This window comes from Physella acuta, unplaced genomic scaffold, assembly GCF_028476545.2.
Source record: "Physella acuta isolate Inbredline_101_S28 unplaced genomic scaffold, ASM2847654v3 ptg002022l, whole genome shotgun sequence".
In the NCBI taxonomy this organism is placed as follows: Eukaryota; Metazoa; Mollusca; class Gastropoda; family Physidae; genus Physella; species Physella acuta.
The window spans coordinates 39034-60708 of record NW_026733526.1 but is presented as its reverse complement, the minus strand read 5'-3'; the positions used below and the strand labels follow the sequence as shown (position 1 = coordinate 60708).

At 38.2% G+C, this 21675-nt stretch overlaps 1 protein-coding gene across 1 annotated transcript in view; it reads left to right on the top strand.

Moving 5' to 3' along the window:
* The first annotated feature begins 5976 nt into the window (after positions 1-5976).
* The window catches only part of LOC131931735 (protein ITPRID2-like), a 35088-nt gene continuing 19389 nt past the window's right edge, over positions 5977-21675 (top strand). Inside the window, exon 1 of the mRNA XM_059288569.1 lies at positions 5977-6122. The gene's annotated coding sequence lies outside the window, so the exon portion shown is untranslated. The remainder of the gene's footprint in view (positions 6123-21675) is intronic.

Genomic DNA, 21675 nt, shown 5'->3' with positions numbered 1-21675 from the left:
ATTATCAAATATGAAAACAAAAATTCATAAAGAAATATATTAATAAGCCTAATGTTTTCCTTACGTTTTCATGTGTTTTGGTTGTGTTTATAATATATTATGCCCAACTGGAGGTGAACATGAAGCGGGGAATAAAATACGCTAAAATGGAGTTTTACCATAATGAGGTTATTGATACTTGATAATAAAGAGTCTTTATTATCAAGTATCAAAGTCCACAAAAACACTAACATACTAACATTACCTAAATTTTTTACTAATTTATTTGATTTGTATAAGCTTAAAAGTAGGGTAATCTATCGTTTTGGGTATGTAAAATCGCCCGCGGCTATTAATGTACGAAAACGTTACCTCATTGTCAAGGCTTTAATAGAAGTTTATTGTGATATATTGCCAATATTATATTGGTGTCAATTATGATAGATAAATGTATAATAAACCTAAATCAATGGCTAAATATATCAATATAGGATAGAAATTAACTTTAAACTGCAGTGTCTGAGAGCAAGATTTGCTATATAAACAGCAGCCATTTGTAAAATAGAGTGGTTTCCCCCTGAATCTCGCGCTATAAGCTTATAAAAATAAAACTTAAACAAGATGGCTGCTATAGTAAATGAGCATGGTTGCATCTGTTGGAAACATCGCTAGTCTTCATTTATTACTGAAAAGTTTTAATTCAATTATTTAAAAACAGGTACATAAATGAAACAAGGAAACATGTTTGTATTTTAAAAAACATAAATCCTCCTCAAAATGTGAAATAATTATTAAAATTTAAGGAGTCACCTGTTTTTCACATTACAAGTTGCGGGCGATTTTACGTACCAAAAACGATAGATTACCAAAAGTAGTTTCTTTCCATATAGTATATAGATCTACTAATAGCTAATAGACTAGTATTAGACTAAAAGTATTAGTCTAATAGTACTTTTACCAGGTTTTTGCCAGATTCTTTTACTTTTAGGTAATTTAAGCCAATTTAATTCGTACCTAGAATCTAGATCTAGATCTAGACTATAAATTTAGTAAATATATAGACTAATAAAACAAATATTACCTGTAGGAAGTGGCTATTACTATAACAGCCCTCACTTAGATCTAGATTGTTTCAGTTTGTGTCATTGGTGTAAGCTTTGGTTATCGTTGCTATGCACGCGAATTATTCAAACTTCTTTTTAAAAAGAGTGCTAAATGGTATGATGACTAGGCTACCTTTTGCTACACCTTTCATCAATATTTATCCTACCGCCATGAAACTGGGAAGTTGTCGAGAATACTCCTGAAGGGGTTTCTGCGAAAAAGAATTTCAATTTCGCAAGGGCGGTGCCCCAACATGACGCGATTCGATTCTTCACTATATAAATTTTATAAAAATAAAAGTCGATTGCTGTTTGACACAGTACTACTGACAGTAGATCTAGTAGGCTACACCCGATCGCAGTAAAACTTAAGAGTGTTGATGAGAATACTCCTGTGGAGGTTTCTGTAAAAAAAAAAATGTTTTTAATTTTGCAATTGCGGCGCGCCGGTATGGTGCGATTTCTTCTATATACGGTATATTGTCAAAGAGTTGGTTTAGCCTCAAGTTAAGCATTGAGCCCAGAAAACTTTGTCCAAGCTACTACAGTTCACATGGAATCAAATGGTGGACTAAATACTAAATAGGCCCTTATGTTAAATACCCAATGAGGTGGATTGGAGTGGTTCTATTATAACACATTGACGAGAAGCCATGCTGTTTGTATATAGATTTTATTGGGCCTTCGCTAACATGATGGAGAGAGAGAGAACGGAAGTGACGAGAGACAAAGATATATATACATGTAAGGGACATCACTCAAGATAACAGTATAAATATAATACTAATACAAGAAGAGTGAGTTCCCTTGACTTCACAAGTCTCACTATATTACATCCTTTTACCCTTAGTAAACACAACACATCTCTCAATAGAACAATTTGCAGTATCCTAAAATCACCAATTATATTGTAACATGAACACTATGGTAGATTACATCCTTACAAACAATGCACAATATGTTACAACATAATTAAAATACAAAACAATGATGTCAAAGTCCTTTTGACCTTTAAAATCATAGGTCTAACTTATTTGGGACTTTGATTGTCCTGCTTGACCTTCTCAGTGGCTTTTGATTTGGTGACTCAAGATTCTGACCATCTGGATTCTCTATCTCAGGAGGTCTAGGATTTAAATCATTAACTCCAGAATTTACATTTTCTGACTCTAGACAACTTGGTGCACTCATATCAACAGAACTTGGTTGTGGAACAAACTGAGTTGGTGTGAACTGTTCAGATTTGGTGGGATTGATAGATTCACACTTATTATCTGCACAAGTTATTTTTAACTGGTCTGCATGTCTACGGACAATAAGTCCATCATTTGTTTTTACTTTATAAGACACAGGTCCTGTACATTGAACAATTTGACCTGGTATCCATTTTTCCCTTCTCCCATAATTTCTCAGATACACATTCTCATTAACACCAAATTCTCTTTCAATGCATGTTTTGTCATGATTTAATGGAACTATTTTTGAATTGGCATCTGGAAGTATTATGCTGTTATTCAGATCCTTGACTGACATAGATTTCTTTGATTGATCAATTTCCTCAGGTAATTTGATAGTGCTTTTTGGTAACCAAAAATACTGTTTACAAGTAATATCCTGGACCATATCACTTTGCAACTGTGATCCAGTATTTGAAGTGGGTGTATTAAATGGCAAAAATCTTTTTTCTTTTCTTTTGATGTTACCCTTTAAGTTTCTGTAAGTGCTAATGATGTTAGCAAAGTTGTTTGATGATCACATTCCTTCTTACTAATGTATTCTCTTTAAAAGCATTTGAAATTGCCATATCACCATAATCATTTATTAAGTTACAAATACTTTGTTTAGGTAACTCTGACTGATAATGGACTGCATCTTCTCCTTCTTTTATATTATTTTCACAAAGGTTTTTATTTCTTATTTTATATGGCCTTAAGTCATCATTCACAGACTCTTCAGGCCAACCATTCTTACAGTACTCATATACTTTTATTAAGCACTCATCTTTTTGTGTTTCTCTTTTAATATCATTCACATTTATATTGGAGTTATCCATGATAGTGAAAAGAACAAATACTTCTTCTGGTACATAGCTAAGGCTTTGGTTTTTTAAAGGTAATCTACTAAGACTATCTGCACTATTCTCAGATCCAGGTTTGTATTTCAATTCATAATTGTATGCAGTTAGTGTGTTAGCCCATCTTTGAATTCTTGGTGAGGCATGCTCAGGTAGGGTTTTGTTTTCTCCAAATAAACCTAGCAATGGTTTATGATCTGTAAAGATGGTGAACTTCCTACCAAACAGAAACTTATGAAATTTCTTAACACCAAAAATGATGCCTAAGCCTTCCCTATCTAACTGAGAATAATTTTTCTCAGCCTGGTTCAAAGATCTACTGGCAAAAGCAATGGGTCTGTCACCCTTTTCATTTATGTGGGATAAGACTGCTCCTACACCATCTGGTGAAGCATCACATGTTAATATAAGTCCTTTCCCTGGGTCATAGTGAGTTAGTAAGGTGTCAGAAGACAAAGCTTCTTTTGCTGTATTAAAAGCAGCTTCTTGTTGTTTACCCCAGTGCCAAGTTGCATTTTTCTGTAGCAGCTTGTACAGTGGTGATAGTTTACCAGACAGATTCCCTATGAACTTTGCATAGTAATTTATCAAGCCCAAACCCAAAAAAAGCTCTTAGTTGTTGGGTATTTTCAGGTTTGGGTGCTTCTTTAATGGCTTTTGCTTTCTCAGGTTGAGGTCTGATGCCTTGCTTGCTTAATATATAACCAAGAAAACTAATTTCTGTCAGCATGAATTGACATTTATCTTTGTTTATCTTTAAACCTTTTTCACCAACTATTTTCAATACTTTATCTAGTGTTTTAAGATGTTCAGTGTCATTCTTACCAGTTATGTACACATTGTCAAAGTAAAAACAAACATTTGGAATATCCTTAAAAATACTGTCCATGACAGCCTGGAAAATTCCAGGGCTGGATGATATACCAAAACATAGTCTTTCATATTGGTAGAGTCCTTTATGTGTGTTTATTGTCGTATAGCCTTATGAATCTGGATGCAGTTCTAGTTGAGTGTAAGCATGACTAAAGTCTAATTCAGTGAATTTGTCTCCTCCTGCCAAATTCAAAGAAATTTCCTCAATGTTAGGAATAGGGTACCTATTTAGCTCTATTTGCTTATTCAGTGTAGCTTTATAGTCTCCACAAATTCTTACAGAACCATCCTTCTTTAACACTGGCACAATGGGCGTTGCCCAATCGGAATAGTCTACCTTCTTTATGATGCCATTAGATTCCAATCTACTTAGCTCATTTTCAATTTTATTCCTCATTGCATAAGGTGGAACTCTAGCTTTGCAGTATCTTGGATTTGTGTCTTTAATGCTTAACTTCACTGTTCTATCATTTAGTAATCCAGGATTACCAAAAACACATTTATTTTCAGATATAACTTTATCTATTGAAGTAAGACTAGATTCTCTTGCGTTGTTCAATGAACATATACTCTCCCAATTTAACTTAAGATCAACTAACCAGTTCCTACCTAGTAATGGTGGTCCATTTTCTTCAACCACAAGAAGAGGAAGTTTAACACTTTGACCATTATAACTTACATGAACCATACACTCTCCTATTACCGGAACGTTGTCACCAGTGTATGTTGTTAGACACTTGTGACATGGTTGTAGAGGCACTAATCCTCCTGTGACAGCGTCAAAGTCCTTCTTTGTGATGACTGTTAGAGATGCTCCAGTGTCAAGTTGGAAGCTGATGCTCTTACCGTTGATATTAACTGGTACATTGATGGGAGCATGACTTATTGATTTCACAGAGAACAGGTTGAAATCCGGCTGCGAATCAGTTTGAGCATTTTCACTGGTAGAGTGGTTCATTGGTTGGGTTAGGTAGTCTTGGTGAGAGTTAACATAGTGCTGCCTTTGGTTGCGGTACTGTCTTGACTGGCTAGATTTAGCAACAGACGAAGACTTTACAAAGCAGGCCTTGGCAATGTGACCTTGCTTACTGCACTTATAACAAGTTGCAGACTTGAACTTGCACCGATGAGATGCATGGGGACCTTTGCATCGATGACATTTTTGATAATTATTACTAGATTTAGATCTAGGATTTGAACGAGCAGGCTGTTTAGCATAAGTTGGAATGCTCTGATGGGGTTGGTGTTTGTTGACTAACCTGCTGTTTACTGCATGGATCTCTGAAGGCGTTAGAGATTTCGCCGCCTCGGATGACTGCTGGAATGAAGTTGCTAGTTGTATTGCTTTTTCTAATGTTAGATCTGACTCGAGAAGCAACTTTCTTTGAACATCAGGGCTGTTTACACCTGTCACAAACTTTTCACATAGTCTGTCAGACAGCGTATCGCCGAATTCACAAAATTTACTTAAATGACGTAAAGCAGCAACATATTCTGATATTGACTCGTTTGGTTGACGAGTCCTACCGTCAAATCTAGCTCTACATAGAAACTTTGATGAGGTAGGCGCATGGTGGTCTGTTAGCAATTTGCTCAGCTCGTTAAAGCTCTTGGTAGTTAGACTAGCTGGTGCGCATAAGTCCTTTAATAGCCTAAATTGTTGAGGCCCTATGACTGTTAACAAAACAGCTCTCTTTTTGGCTTCTATCGTCACGTCGTTAGCTTCAAGGTAAAAGCTTAATCTATCTAGATAATCATGAATGATTTCATCATTCGAATCAAATTCTTTTATTTGGCCATACAGCGCCATTATTCTAGAAATACTTAGCCAATATGCTCTAGCAAACCTCTTTTTGAGTAAGTAGGTGCTCTTTCTAGTGGATTATTTATCCTCGTCGCCATTTGAGGTGGATTGGAGTGGTTCTATTATAACACACTGACGAGAAGCCATGCTGTTTGTATATAGATTTTATTGGGCCTTCGCTAACATGATGGAGAGAGAGAGAACGGAAGTGACGAGAGACAAAGATATATATACATGTAAGGGACATCACTCAAGATAACAGTATAAATATAATACTAATACAAGAAGAGTGAGTTCCCTTGACTTCACAAGTCTCACTATATTACACCCAACGAGTGTTGGGCCCAGCGTCATCCAAACAAAAGCTATTATTATTATTATTCATTTAACTTGGGGGTCGTCCATAAATGACGTCACACGCCTAGGGGGGGGGGGGGGTCAGACTTTTGTGACGAGGGGAGGGGAGGTAGAGACATTGTGACGTCACGTAGTCTTAATTCCACGAATTGATTAACATGTATTTTTTGTTTAGTTTTTAGAAAAATAAAATACTAAATAATTTTTTACATTGGTTGCGATACTTCTAACAAAATGTATACTATTCTGTAAGTCAAGTTGTCAAAAGATTGTGAAATGTATCGTTGTTCTAATTAAATTGCCCTATAATTTGACGATGTAAGTTGTGTAGTAGACAGCCGTATTTGCAAATTTGTCAATGGTGCTATTTGACTAAAGGTCGGAAGCATGTCAACTAGTGAGAGTAAGGCGGGGGTATCAGTGTAATGCTTGCTTTTCTTTGAAACCCCGTTTCCCGAATATTTTATTTAAAAACTATTTACAGAACTTCTGTTTACACTTAGGGCTAAGACTCTTGCCCTTGATGACAAGCCTTGTCTCCCTTACTACATCATGGTGTTCATGCCGGTAGCTCATGCTTGTTGGACGATCCAGAGGAAAAATAATTTGTACGATCAGTTCCAAGGTCGAGATCACGTGATTTTTGTAGGTGCGGAAAAAAAAGCGGATGTGTTTAGGGTAAATTGTAATGCGTGTTTATTCGATCAACCCAAATAGGCCTACACGTGTCTCGCTGAATCAACTTTGTCTGTGTTGGGCTTTTCAATTGAAAGGTAGATCTAATAATCTCATAAATTCTGCTTAAAAATCGACTGTTAAGCATGGATAGAAATAAAATGTTCCAGTGTATTTTTTATGCTTACGTGCTGGCATATCCTAAAAAGAGTAAAAAGATTCGCCAAGAAGAAGTCGTTGAAAAGTGGAGTCAACTAAAAAGCGATGCAGATCTGCACTTGAAAACGAAGGTCTGGCTGCAGGAGCTAAAAGCAATTGCTGTCGCTAAAAGAGGCTCACTTTTGACGTTTTGGGTCAAACAAACATCTGTGTTACGGGTCAGTGTAGGTTAGACTAGAATAGGATAGAATGATCTAGAATTAGGGGAGAGTGAGTGTGTGAGTTGAGTTTACCCTAGAATATTGTTAACCCCGGTGTGTTTGTGTATTGTTATCCCAAGGTCGAATGCGGTATAAAAGCTGGAGTGAATGGTTGTCAGGGGTAGTTAGTTGGCAGTCAGCGGGTTAGTAGCGGTTAGGACGAGGGCTGTTCTGTTACGCTTGAATGCATTGAGACGAATAAAAGTAGTGGAGTTAAACACGAAGCGTTGTTATTGATTTGAAATGAACCCAGAACGTAACAACTGGTGGCCAGTATTAAAGTTTAATAGCGCCCAACCATCAGAACAAGACAGAGCAGGGAGTTACATTAGGAGGGTACGACACTACTTGAGAAGATGGGTCGAAGCTAGCAAGTGTGACAAGACATTTGACGGACTGTTTGACCTACTCTTAAAAGACAAAATAGTGAGAACAGTCGGACAAGACATAAGACAGCACATCCTCAGACAAAACCCGAGGACAATAGCAGACGTAGAAAATGCCTGTGACAACTACTTTGACATCTACCCAGACAGAAAATTAAAACCGATCGACGTGACAGAAGACGCATTTGTTGCCCCCATGGCACTTGCATCAGGATCTAGGAATCCCTTTAGAGAGGACAAGGACAAACGAACCCTAAGGCCTAGATCTAAGAGCCCCATTAGAGAGGAATGGGTCACAAGAAATGAAGTCACCCTTCAACGGGAGAGAAGAGGACAAAGCCCGGTCCAACCTAGGCCGAGTAGTAATATTAGTCCCAGAAGAAGCCCAATCACATGCTTTAACTGTGGGGCTGAGGGGCACATAGCGGCGGGGTGCCGGTCCAATCGTAGACAAATTGGACATGAGTACAGAGGGAGAAGGGTAGGCTTCAGGGACATTCAAGACATATGACTAGTACCAGAGTTCAGCGGGGAGTGCGGCGACTGTGGACAATGCCTAAGTCAAGTAAAGGGCGCTGTCCCTGTAGGGAACATTGGAGCTAATCGGAGATTCATAAGCGACAGAGGGTCACTTCCTATAGTTGCAGGAAAACTAGATGGGAGGACAGTGACCGTCCTACGGGATACGGGCTCTGTAGTCGTAGCTTGTCGAAAAGCTCTAGTCCCAAGGAATAGATGGACAAAAGAATGGATAACCATAAAGACCGCGGATGGAGATAAGAAAAGAGTACCAGGAGCTGTAGTCAACATAGAAACACCATACCTTACGGGAGAGTTCTTTGCCGTCCTTTTAGATGATCCACCCGCTGAACTTATAATAGGGAATGTAGCAGGCGCGAAATTACCGAGGGAAGATTCGCTAACATTAGCGGCGGTAGAAACCAGAGGACAACTTAGAGCATGGGGCAACCAGAGAAATGAGCCGGGGCATAAGATTTTAGACCAAATAACGACATCGAAAGATTTTAAAACGCAACAGAGCGAAGACAAAACATTAGCTAGGTGGTGGAAGCTCGCGGAAAAGGGCAAACAATGTAAAACGATAGATGGGTTATTATATAAGATCATAAAACACAGCAAAACAGAAGATCAGATTAGACTAGCAATCCCAAGGGGACTTAGGCCCACCATCCTGAAATTAGGACACGACACACCTATGGCGGGGCACATGGGTGTAGCAAGAACGAAAGCCAGAATTCTGTCACAATTTAGCTGGCCAGGGGCAGGGGAGGATATCAGGCGTTACTGCGAAAGTTGTGATGTCTGCCAGAAAAGCAAAAAGAATGTTGGTGGCAAGGCGCCTCTGGGTAGAACTGAGGTAGTGGGACAACCGTTTGAGAAAATCGCCATAGATATTGTGGGGCCACTAACTCAAACGAAAAAAAAGAACAGATTCATACTCACAGCCGTAGACATATGCACACGGTGGCCAGAAGCCGTACCGCTGAAAAGTGTAACGGCAGCAGAGATCCAAGATGCGCTACTCTCCATCTTCACGAGGATGGGATTCCCGGAAGTCATACTCTCAGATAACGGGACCCAGTTCACGTCGGAAATTTTCTGCACCGTGTCTAAAATGTTGGGGATTAAAATCATTCACGCTTCGGCATATCACGCCATGGCCAACGGGGCGGTAGAACGATGGAATGGAACTTTGAAGGAAATGCTAAAGAAAGTAGCTATAGACAAGGATGACGATTGGGACGTGTTCATCCCAGCAGCACTTTTCGCCTACAGAGAAGTTCCAAACGAAAGCACTGGTTACCCGCCATTCGAACTTATGTTCGGCAGGAAAGTGAGGGGCCCGATGAGCATCCTAAAGGATATCCTCACAGGAGAAGTAAGGGAATATAAGACAAGAGCTGCATATGACTACCTGCTGGACCTTAAGCAGCAGTTGCAAACGGCATGCAGTTATGCAACCCGCAAATCAGAAAATGAGAAAGATAAAGCAAAGAGCTACTACGATAGATCAGCCACAACCAAAGATATCAAAGTGGGGGATCATGTACTGATACTGAAGCCCCAACTATTAAACAAACTTGAGCTAAGGTGGGCGGGACCTTACGAAGTCTTAAAAAAAATCGGAGACTTGGACTATGTTATTAAAACAGGGGACAGCACTAAGGTGGTCCATGTAAATCGGATGATGCTGTACCATCACAGACAAAAACCAGACGACAGCAAGGGACACCCCATGTTAGCGGCAGTGTCAGGAGTGGTGGAGGCAGAAGAAGAAAACCAAGTATCACTAACAGATGAGGAGGACATGGAACCGGGTATTCCATTGGACACAATAAAAACTCCTGACATACTGGAGGAAACTAAGTTAAGTGATATCAAAATAGGAGACACCCTGACAAAAACACAGCGGACAGATCTAGACAAAATTATCCAAGAGTACACAGCTGTAATTAGCAACTTACCTGGAAAAACAAGTTTACTAGAACATAAAATAAAACTGACCAACACCAGAGCAATAAGAACGAAACCCTACTGCATACCATACGCCCGAAGAGAGCTTATGAAGAAAGAGATGGACGAAATGGAGAGACTGGGGATAATAGAGAGGTCCGACTCCGATTTCAGCGCACCTGTAGTACTAGTTAAGAAAAAAGATGGGTCGACACGGTTCTGTGTAGACTATAAGAGACTTAACGCAGTCACAGTCTACGACGCGGAACCCATCCCAGATACAGATGAGCTGTTCGCTAAATTAAATAGGGCAAAATATTTTACTAAACTCGACCTCACAAAAGGGTATTGGCAGATCCCCATGCAAAATGACAGCAAAAAACTCACCGCATTTGTCACACCCTGGGGCCTATTTCAGTTTAATTACCTGCCCTTTGGCCTATGCACGGCACCCGCCACATTCGCCAGATTAATGCGAGTCGTATTAAAAGACTTGGAAAATGTGGTGTCATTTTTTGATGACATCTGTATCTACAGCGAGACATGGGAGGAACACCTTATGGCAATAAAGGCGGTGTTCAATAGATTGAGGGACGCGGGCCTGACAGTAAGACCTGCCAAATTAGAGCTAGGGTTTGAAAAAATTAATTTCCTAGGGCACATAGTGGGGAGGGGGCTACTGACACCAGAGAGAAACAAGGTAAACAAAATCTTAAACGTAGCAATACCCACCACAAAGAAAGAGGTAAGATCATTAGTGGGTCTTATAGGGTATTATGCTAAATTTATACCAGAATTCAGCGAGGCCAACGCAATTCTGACAGACTTGTTAGCAAAGGGTAAACCTGAAAAGGTCGTGTGGTCAGATGAATGTAACCGTGCTTTAAGACTGGTCCAGAAACACTTGAACTCAGAACCATTTCTTATTTTACCTAATATTAATGAGCAATTTATTCTCAGGACCGACGCCTCGTCACGAGGTATCGGGGCAGCCTTGATGCAAATGAGAAATGGGGTCCTAAGACCAGTAAAATACATCAGCAGAAAACTCCAACCGAGAGAGACTCGGTACTCTACTATAGAAAGAGAGTGCCTAGCAATTGTCTGGGCCACAGGCAAACTAGCGTTGTATTTATACAACGCTAGCTTTGTACTGCAGACGGACCAGCGTGCTCTAAAATACCTTCATAAATGTAGGTTCAATAATGCCAGACTGACACGCTGGTCCTTACTGCTACAGGAATATAAATTTACTATAGAACACATTCCGGGGAGGGATAATCTTCTAGCGGATTTTTTGTCAAGAAATTTTAAATCGGGAGTCTGAGATGTAAATTGTAATTTAAACCACAGATTTGTTGGTTTTTTTTTTTTTTTTTTTTTTGCTGTTTTTTTTTTCGGTTATTTTTACTCGGTTGTTTGTCTTGGATTCATGTACAAAGAGATGTATAAATGCATTATTTATTTACTCTCCTCTTGGCGTAGTATACCTGTCAAATCATTATTCTTTATTTTTTTTGTTTGTTTTTTAAAATTATTTTATTTATCTATTTTGTCTCTGTTTGTTTTCGCCCTCTAGGTTAACTTAGGATTTGGGGATTTAGTTAGTATTTGTAGTATGTACTACAAATACTTGGGTGGGGGGTAGTGTTACGGGTCAGTGTAGGTTAGACTAGAATAGGATAGAATGATCTAGAATTAGGGGAGAGTGAGTGTGTGAGTTGAGTTTACCCTAGAATATTGTTAACCCCGGTGTGTTTGTGTATTGTTATCCCAAGGTCGAATGCGGTATAAAAGCTGGAGTGAATGGTTGTCAGGGGTAGTTAGTTGGCAGTCAGCGGGTTAGTAGCGGTTAGGACGAGGGCTGTTCTGTTACGCTTGAATGCATTGAGACGAATAAAAGTAGTGAAGTTAAACACGAAGCGTTGTTATTGATTTGAAATGAACCCAGAACGTAACAATCTGTATCTAAACCAACAAATAAGAAAAAAAAAACTATGATTTGGCAAAAGAAATGATTGTAGGAAAAAGTCACAGGAAAAAAAGTCACAGGAAAAAAGTCACAGGAAAAAAGTCACAGGAAAAAAGTCACAAATATATATTTGCATGATATTTTTTAATACTTTTATGTATTAAATATTTAGAGAGTGCAAATTAATTTTGTAATATATTGAGCTTTGTGAATTCAAGGGAACTCACTCTTCTTGTATTAGTCTTATATTTATAATGTTTTTGGGTGATGTCCCTTGCATGTCATGTGTCTTCCGGTTGTTGATGAAGAATAAAAGCAAGGTACATATTAATGGCGTCTTCGTCCGTTGTATCATTATAAAACCACAATCCATTACATTTGGCGACGAGGATAAATCATCCACTAAAAAGAGCACATGCTTACTTAAGAAGAAGCTTGCTAGAGCATAATTGCTAAGTATTTGTAGGATAATGGCGCGGTATGGCCAGATAAAAGAATTTAATTCGAATGACGAAACCATTCATGATTATCTAGATAGGTTAAGCTTTTACCTTGAAGCTAACGACGTGACGATAGAAGCCAAAAAGAGAGCTGTTTTGTTTACAGTCATAGGGCCTCAACAATTTAGGCTATTAAAGGACTTATGCGCACCAGCTAGTCCAGCTACCAAGAGCTTTAACGAGCTGAGCAAACTGCTAACAGACCACCATGCGCCCGCACCATCAAAGTTCCTGTGTAGAGCCAGATTTGACGGTAGGACTCGTCAACCAAACTAATCAATATCAGAATATGTTGCTGCTTTACGTCATCTAAGTAGATTCTGTGAATTCGGCGACACGCTGTCTGACAGACTATGTGAAAAGTTTGTGACAGGTGTAAACAGCCCTGATGTTCAAAGAAAGTTGCTTCTCGAGTCAGATATCACATTGGAAAAAGCAATACAACTTGCAACTTCATTCCAGCAGTCATGCGGCCAGATCTCTGACGCCCTCAGGGATCCATGCAGTAGACAGCAGGTTAGTCAACAAACACCAACCCCATCAGAGCATTTCAACTTTTGCTAAACAGCCTGCACGTTCAAAGCCTAAATCTAAATCTAGTAATAATTATCAAAAATGTCATCGATGCAACGGTCCCCATGCATCTCATCGGTGCAAGTTCAAGTCAGCAACTTGCTATAAGTGCAGTAAGCAAGGTCACATTGCCAAGGCCTGCTTTGCAAAGTCTTCGTCTGTTGCTTGATCTAGCCAGTCAGGACAGTACCGCAGCACTATGTTATCTGTCACTAAGACAGCCTAACCCAACCAATGAACCACTCTACCAGTGAAAATGCTCAAACTGATCCGCAGCCGGAGTTCAACCTGTTCTCTGTGAAATCAACAAGTCATGCTCCCATCAATGTACCAGTTAATATCAACGGTAAGAGCATCATCTTCCAACTTGACACGGGAGCATCTCTAACCATCATCGCAAAGAAAGACTTTGACGCTGTCACAGGAGGATCAGTGCCTCTACAACCATGTCACAAGTGCCTAACAACATACACAGGTGACAATGTTCCGGTGATAGGAGAGTGTATGGTTCATGTAAGCTATAATGGTCAAAGTGTTAAACTTCCTCTTCTTGTGGTTGAAGGAAATGGACCACCATTACTAGGTAGGAACTGGTTAGTTGATCTTAAGTTAGACTGGGGGAGTATATTTTCAGTGAACAAAGCAAGAGAATCTAGTTTTAGTTTAGCTTCAATAGATAAAGTTGTATCTGAAAATGAAGGTGTCTTTGGTAGTTCAGGGTTACTAAATGATAGGACAGTGAAGATAAGCATTAAAGACACAAATCCAAAGATACTGCAAAGCTAGAGTTCCACCTTATGCAATGAGGGATAAAATTGAAAATGAGCTAAGTAGATTGGAATCTAATGGCATCATAAAGAAGGTAGACTATTCCGATTGGGCAACGCCCATTGTGCCAGTGTTAAAGAAGGATGGTTCTGTAAGAATTTGTGGAGACTATAAAGCTACACTGAATAAGCAAATAGAACTAAATAGGTACCTTATTCCTAACATTGAGGAAATTTCTTTGAATTTGGCAGGAGGAGACAAATTCACTTTAGTCATGCTTACACTCAACTAGAACTGCATCCAGATTCAAAAGTCTATACGACAATAAATACACATAAAGGACTCTACCAATATGAAAGACTATGTTTTGGTATACCATCTAGCCCTGGAATTTTCCAGGTTGTCATGGACAGTATTTTTCAGGACATTCCAAATGTTTGTGTTTACTTTGACAATGTGTACATAACTGGTAAGAATGACACTGAACATCTTAAAACACTAGATAAAGTATTGAAAATAGTTGGTGAAAAGGGTTTAAAGATAAACAAAGATAAGTGCCAATTCATGCTGACAGATATTAGTTTTCTTGGTTATATTTTGAGCAAGCATGGTCTCAGACCTCAACCTGAGAAAACAAAAGCCATTAAAGAAGCGCCCAAACCTGAAAATACCCAACAGCTAAGAGCTTTTTTTGGGTTTGGGCTTGATAAATTACTATGCGAAATTCATAGGGAATCTGTCTGGTAAACTATCACCACTGTACAAGCTGCTGCAGAAAACTTGGCATTGGGGTAAACAACAAGATGCTGCTTTTAATGCAGCAAAAGAAGCTTTGTCTTCTGACACCTTACTAACTCACGATGACCCAGGGAAAAGAGTTATCTTAACATGTGATGCTTCACCAGACGGTGTAGGAGCAGTTTTATCCCACATAGATGAAAATGGTGTGAGGCCTAGTGGGCCTAGTTTCACTGCTTATGAGTTTAAACTGTTTTGTGTAGCAAATAGTATTGAGCATATAACCACATCACCCTATCACCCTGCTGGGAATGGTTTGGCTGAAAGAGCGGTAGGCATATTCAAAACCGCTATGGTTAAAATGAGTACCGGTAACAAATTTTCTCTCAGGGAAAAGAGTAAACAGGTTCTTAGCCAAATACCGCACAACTCCTCATATAACAACAGGTGTTGCACCATGCGAATTGCTGTGTGGTAGGAACATTAAAACTCACCTTGACCTACTACATCCAACTGTTCAAAGGTCTGTTTCCCAACATCAACTTACACAAAAATTAAATCATGACAAAACATCCATTGAGAGAGAATTTGGGGTTAATGATAACGTGTATCTGAGAAATTATGGGAGAGGGGAAAATTGGTTGCCAGGTCAAATTGTTCAATGTACAGGACCTGTGTCTTATAAAGTAAAAACAAATGATGGACTTATTGTCCGTAGACATGCCGACCAGTTAAAAATAACGTGTGCAGATAATAAGTGTGAATCTGTCAATCCCACCAAATCTGACCAGTTCACACCAACTCAGTTTGTTCCACAACCAAGTTCTGTTGATATGAGTGAACCAAGTATTCCAGTATTCATCAACCTAGCTGTAACGGTACTCAAGTTATCGTGTCTACACACAGACAGACAGACACACACACACACACACACACACACACACAGACATACGGACAAGATTGCAAAATTATGTTTTTCCGTATCAGTGAGGTGTAAAACGTCGAGATTTGTGAAAATCTCGTGTTGTTTTTTTTTTGCACGATTACAAGACTTTCTCTATACTTCGTATATACGAGAAAGTAAAAACAACAAAGTCGATAGCACGAGAAGCCGCTACATATGAAGTGGGCTTTCCTGATGCGCGGTTCTTCTTTGCGGCATTGGTTAGGGACCCGAAATCCATTGTACATTTTTCAATGTTAATATGTGTTTGTGTTAGTGGTTGAATTTGTATCCTGTACTATCTTGTATCCTACAAATAATTTAAAAAATATAATACTAGAAACTTCAGTTTTATATACGTTTACTTATTTTTGCTTTTACAAGAAATATCATAGTAAACTTTTAAGGCCTATACTTGGAATTATCTCCCCCGAATAAGTTTTACAATGGGCGATGCTGACGTACATTATGAGCTTCTTACTAACCGTACGATTCACCACTTCCGCACATTTTGTCAGACACTAGACAGCACTAGTCAACAGATATTAATTTACTTGCATAGTATTAGGCACATCTTATTCACAAAACAGGGAAGGTAAGATAATTTTTTATATAAGTATGTAGAAATTAATTAGAACGTTTAGAATTAATTGAACATTATTAATAGTCAATTACTATTTATAAATGACGTCATTGAGATGGGGGTGTGTGAGGGGCTGGCTTTTTGTTAGTCGTTAAAAAATGTGACGTCATTTGTAGATTCCCCCCCCCCCCTAAATCAGAAGGTTATTTGACGCGTGAGCTGGCCACATTCAGTTGTACGTGTGAAAAACATTTTCTGTCTATTAAGCATTACTGCATCATTCACCTAATCGCAATGAAAACTTGGGAAGCTGTTGAGTACGCAAAGGTTTCTGTCATAGGCCTAACATTTGTTTACATATTGGAGTGGGGACGCCTAAAGGAAATATGTGATTTAACGCCCCAAGATCCTGCATAAGCTGATGAGGTTACTACTTGAATCCACCGGCGGCACTGTGTCATCCTGAGCGCCGTCGCCGAAGGCACTTACAGCATGCGTTGGCGTGCCTAGTTGGCAGTGTGGACAAACCCGCGCCCTAAGATCCAAGAAATGAACTGCGACATTGTTAACATTTAGATCTAATTCAACTTCTGGAAAATAGGGCACACGGTTGGTAACGTTTTGATGAAAGCCTCATAAAAATCTGCGTCAATTTGGTGTGTTGGACTAGATTTAGAGAGTCCGTGTTTCTCACTTGGAAAACTGAATGGGGCCAGCTCGTGTGTTGGAAAACCTCTGATTTATTCGTGTACCAAATGGAAATTTTTTTTTTTTTTAAATTTAGAGCGACCCTTGTTTTCCACACACACACACACACACACACACACAATTATTTATATTTAGTCCTTTAGCACTTACTTCCCTTTGATAAATTAGGAAAACACAATTACTTCCCTTTATAAAACATTGCATTAGTGGAAAAGAATTTTCTTTTTATTACTTTGTTTTGGTGTTGGGAAAAAAATAATTACATAATTAGCGGGGATTGATCAAGTGCAAATGTTGTAGGTATTTTACGGTTAAGCTTGGAGTATTATAATTGTTCATTTGGTTTGATTTGGCACCTACGTTCGTTTAAGTGAGTGCAAAAGACTATGAGAATAAGTTGGGGTACTATAGTCGTTTATTAAGCTGAAACAGGCGATTCTGCCCCGGGCTAGACTGTGAGCACTTTGCGTTTATGTTCGCGTTTGTGTTTTCATTGTGTTTAGGTTCGGTTTGCGTTAGTGGTTGCGTTTTGATTGGGTTCGTTTTTGTTCTTTCTTTTTTCGTTTTCGTTTGTGTTTTTTTTCTTTGGGTTTGTATTTGTGTTTGTGGTTGGTTTTGCGTTTGGATTTGGTTTGTTTTCGTTTGCTTTTTCGTTTGTGTTTTTTTCTTTGGGTTTGTGTTTGTGGTTGGTTTTGCGTTTGGATTTGGTTTGTTTTCGTTTGCTTTTTCGTTTGTTTTTTCTTTGTGTTCTTATTGGTGTTTGTGGTTGTGGTTGGGTTTGTTGATAGGTTTTTTGTTTTCGTTTGCTTTTTTGTTTGTTTTTTCTTTGTGTTTGTATTGGTGTTTGTGATTGTGGTTGGGTTTGTTGTTAGGTTTTTGTTTTTGTTTGTATTTGTAATTGTAATTGTGTTAGCGTTATGTTTGCGTTTTGTTGTTTTGGTTGGTTGTGGTTTGGGTGGGTAATGCCGGGTTTATGATGATTACTAAACACACAGGTAATGGTTTTTACAGAAAGGTTTTTCACAGAAGCCAGAGCAGGGCCTGACCGGGACGGCTAGTATATATATATATATATATATATATATATATATATATATATATATATATATATATATATATATATATATATATATATATATATATATATATATATATATATATATATATATATATATATATATATATATATATATATATATATATATATATAATAGTTTCGCTCTGTCTATCTATCTGTCTGTCTGTCTGTCTGTCTGTCTGTCTGTCTGTCTGTCTGTCTGTCTGTCTGTCTGTCTGTCTATCCATCTATCTATCTATCTATCTATCTGACAAGAACGCTATAGAGAAAACACAAGCAATTTAAAAACTTTCACAGTGAAACGAAAACGAAATATGACGTCTTATTCAGCATAGAGTTAAAAATAATCTCAAGCCGGAGAGTGCACACAGTAATATGACGTCATTGATTTTCGAGTAAACATTGAATTTAAAAAGCCAATTTTGTCTAATCTAAGTGGTTTGCGTGAAGAGTTTCTTTCATACAATTCTTCGGGTAGGGGCGAAGCCCCACCCCCGTGTAAGAACGTTAAAGCCCCCTCCCCCCTCCCCAACTCAAAAGAAATTTCTTCATGGATACTCTATAATAAAATTACCGCCTAATTAATGTGTCTAATCTAAAAAGTCGTTTGCGTGCAGAGTTTCATGCAATTCTTCGGGTAGTGGCTAAGCGCAACACCTGTGTTTCTTTCAGACTTTTTCCTCCCCGGAGGGAGGAATTTTTCTAATCTAAAAAAAGTGTTTAGCGTGCAGTTTTTTTCCTGCATCTCTTCCGGTAGGGGCGAAGCTCCGCCCAGGTTCTTCCTTTAGTTTGTATGATCTACAAATGCGACCAGCGTTTCTTTCAGACTTTTTCCTCCCCGGAGAGGGGTGGGGGTACTTGAAATTTTTGGGGGCGGGGGTAGAATTTTCGGGGAGGGGGCGGACACTGGAAAAATTATATAATTATATTTCGTTGAATGGGACGGTAGACATGTTTTGATGTGTGTGTGTGGGGGGGGGGGTTGGTTTTAGTTTAGAGAAAAAAGACAGCACTATCAACCTAGCGCCTGTTATATCCTTCCTCAACGGGCCATTTTTCTCTTCTATAATAATAGTTTCGCTGTCCGTCTATGTATCTATCTATCTATGTATCTGACAAGAACGCTATAGAGAAAACACAAGCAATTTAAAAACATGCATAGTTAAACGAAAACGAAATATGACGTCATATTGAGCATATAGAAGAAAATAATATCAAGCCGGAGAGGGCACACAGTAATATGACGTCATTGATTCTCGAGTAAACATTGAATAAAAATCTAAGTGGTTTGCGTAAAGAGTTTCTTTCATACAATTCTTCGGGTAGGGGCAAAGCTCCAACCCCGCGTAACAACGTCTGAGCCCCCCACCCCCCCCTCCCCAACTCAAAAGAAATTTCTTCATCGAGACTCTATAATAAAATTACCGCCTAATTAATGTGTCTAATCTAAAAAGTGGTTTTCTTGCAATTTCTTTAATGCAATTCTTCGGGTAGTGGCTAAGCGCGACACCAGTGTTTCTTTCAGACTTTTTCCTCCCCGGAGGGGGGAACTTTTTCTAATCTAAAAAGTGTTTAGCGTGCAGTTTTATTTTCAAGCATCTCTTCCTGTAGGGGCGCAGCCCCGCCCAGATTCTTCCTTTAGTTTGTATGATCTACAAATGCGACCAGTGTTTCTTTCAGACATTTTCCTCCCCGGAGAGGGGTGGGGGTACATGAAATTTTCGGGGGCGGGGTAGAATTTTCTGGGAGGGGGCGGACACTGGAAAAAGTATATAATTATATTTTGTTGAATGGGACGGTAGATATGTTTTGGAGTGGGTGTGTGTGGGGGGGGGGGGGGGCGAAGCCCCCTCCTTCCATGTAGAGTTGCCTGAAAGAAACTCTAAATGCGACTTTTGTCATGAATGAGATTAGGTAGGCCTACATGGTTTAGGATATGCCTATGACTATATTTTTTATAAATTAAAGTACCGAGAAAATAGACAGCACTATCAACCTAGCGCCCGTTGTATCCTTCCTCAACGGGCCATTTTTCTCGTATATATATATATATATATATATATATATATATATATATATATATATATATATATATATATATATATATAGGGGCCCAAAAAAAATTCTGCGGGGGGGGGGGTGCTTTTTTACTTTCTCGTATATACGAAGTATAGAGAAAGTCTTGTAATCGTGCAAAAAAAAAATCGAGATTTTTACAAATCTCGACGTTTTACACCTCACTGATACGGAAAAACATAATTTCGCGATCTTGTCCGTATGTCTGTGTGTGTGTCTGTCTGTCTGTCTGTCTGTCTGTCCGTGTGTAAACACGATAACTTGAGTACCGTTACAGCTAGGTTGATGAAATTTCATATATAAGTATTTTATCAAAATCGTAGATCCGTATCAACTTTTGAGCGATTTCCGATAACCGGAAGTGGTACTTTTCCTATTTTGAATTTTTCAAAAGCCTATAACTTGAGTTCTATTTCAGATACATAAATGAAATTTCACATGTAAGTAAAAGATCTAATTCTCTACCTTTTGTTAAATTTTGAGTAATTTCAGTTGACTGGAAGTAGTAATTTACGCTACTTCCGATTTCTCAAAAAACTAATGTAAATTTTAAAAGTACTAATAATATTGCGCACTATTATGCGCTTTTTTATTTGGCGTTCACTTGGTGTGCAATTAATTTGTCTACGAGATTTTATTCTATTTTTAAAACTTTAAGTATTTAAAATAAATTAAAAATCATGTCTATAGCCCGAGTTCCCATCCCCTGTTATTTTATATAAGAATATTCGAGAAAGTTTAGGGGAGATCACTCCCGGTTTATTTTTCTAGTTCCGCCACTGATGTAAAGTTGATTATTTTTGTCTGTTTGACTTGTATTAGAAATTCAAGTGATGTACTCTTGACTATAAAAGACGGGCCATGTCTTATATGTACAGGGAGGGGGGATGAAAAGTCACAAATTTCACTTTTTAGTATCTAGAGACAATAATTGTGAACTTTTAACAGTGTCACTGCACCAGATACTAGTTATGCCATTAAGATAACTGCATGCAGAGCCGTTTGGAATAGGTAGTATCGGTATGCCCATGACAGACATGCAAAATGGCGATTTAGAATTATGACATTTTAACCACTTGCGGAGTCAAAAAGTCACATGCTGGGGGTGAAAAGTCACATATTTTCAAATGTAATATGATTGAATCTATTTGATCACGAAAAATTTTTGCTGTTGAAAATGATTTCCTTTAACAATCATGAATATTAATTAATGTTTATATATATATATATATATATATATATATATATATATATATATATACATATATATATATATATATATATATATATATATATATATATATATATATATATATATATATATATATATACATATATATATATATATATATATATATATATATATATATATATATATATATATATATATATATATATATATATATATATATATATATAATATATATATATATATATATATATATATATATATATATATATATAATGTTGCGGTCAAAGCCCGAAGTCGGCCAAAGCGCGCATTGCCAATAGCGCCTCCCAATGACGGGTCAAAGTCCAAAACTTCACTTGATTTCGGTCTTTGGTCGGCCAACCCGCGGACTGGCCTTGG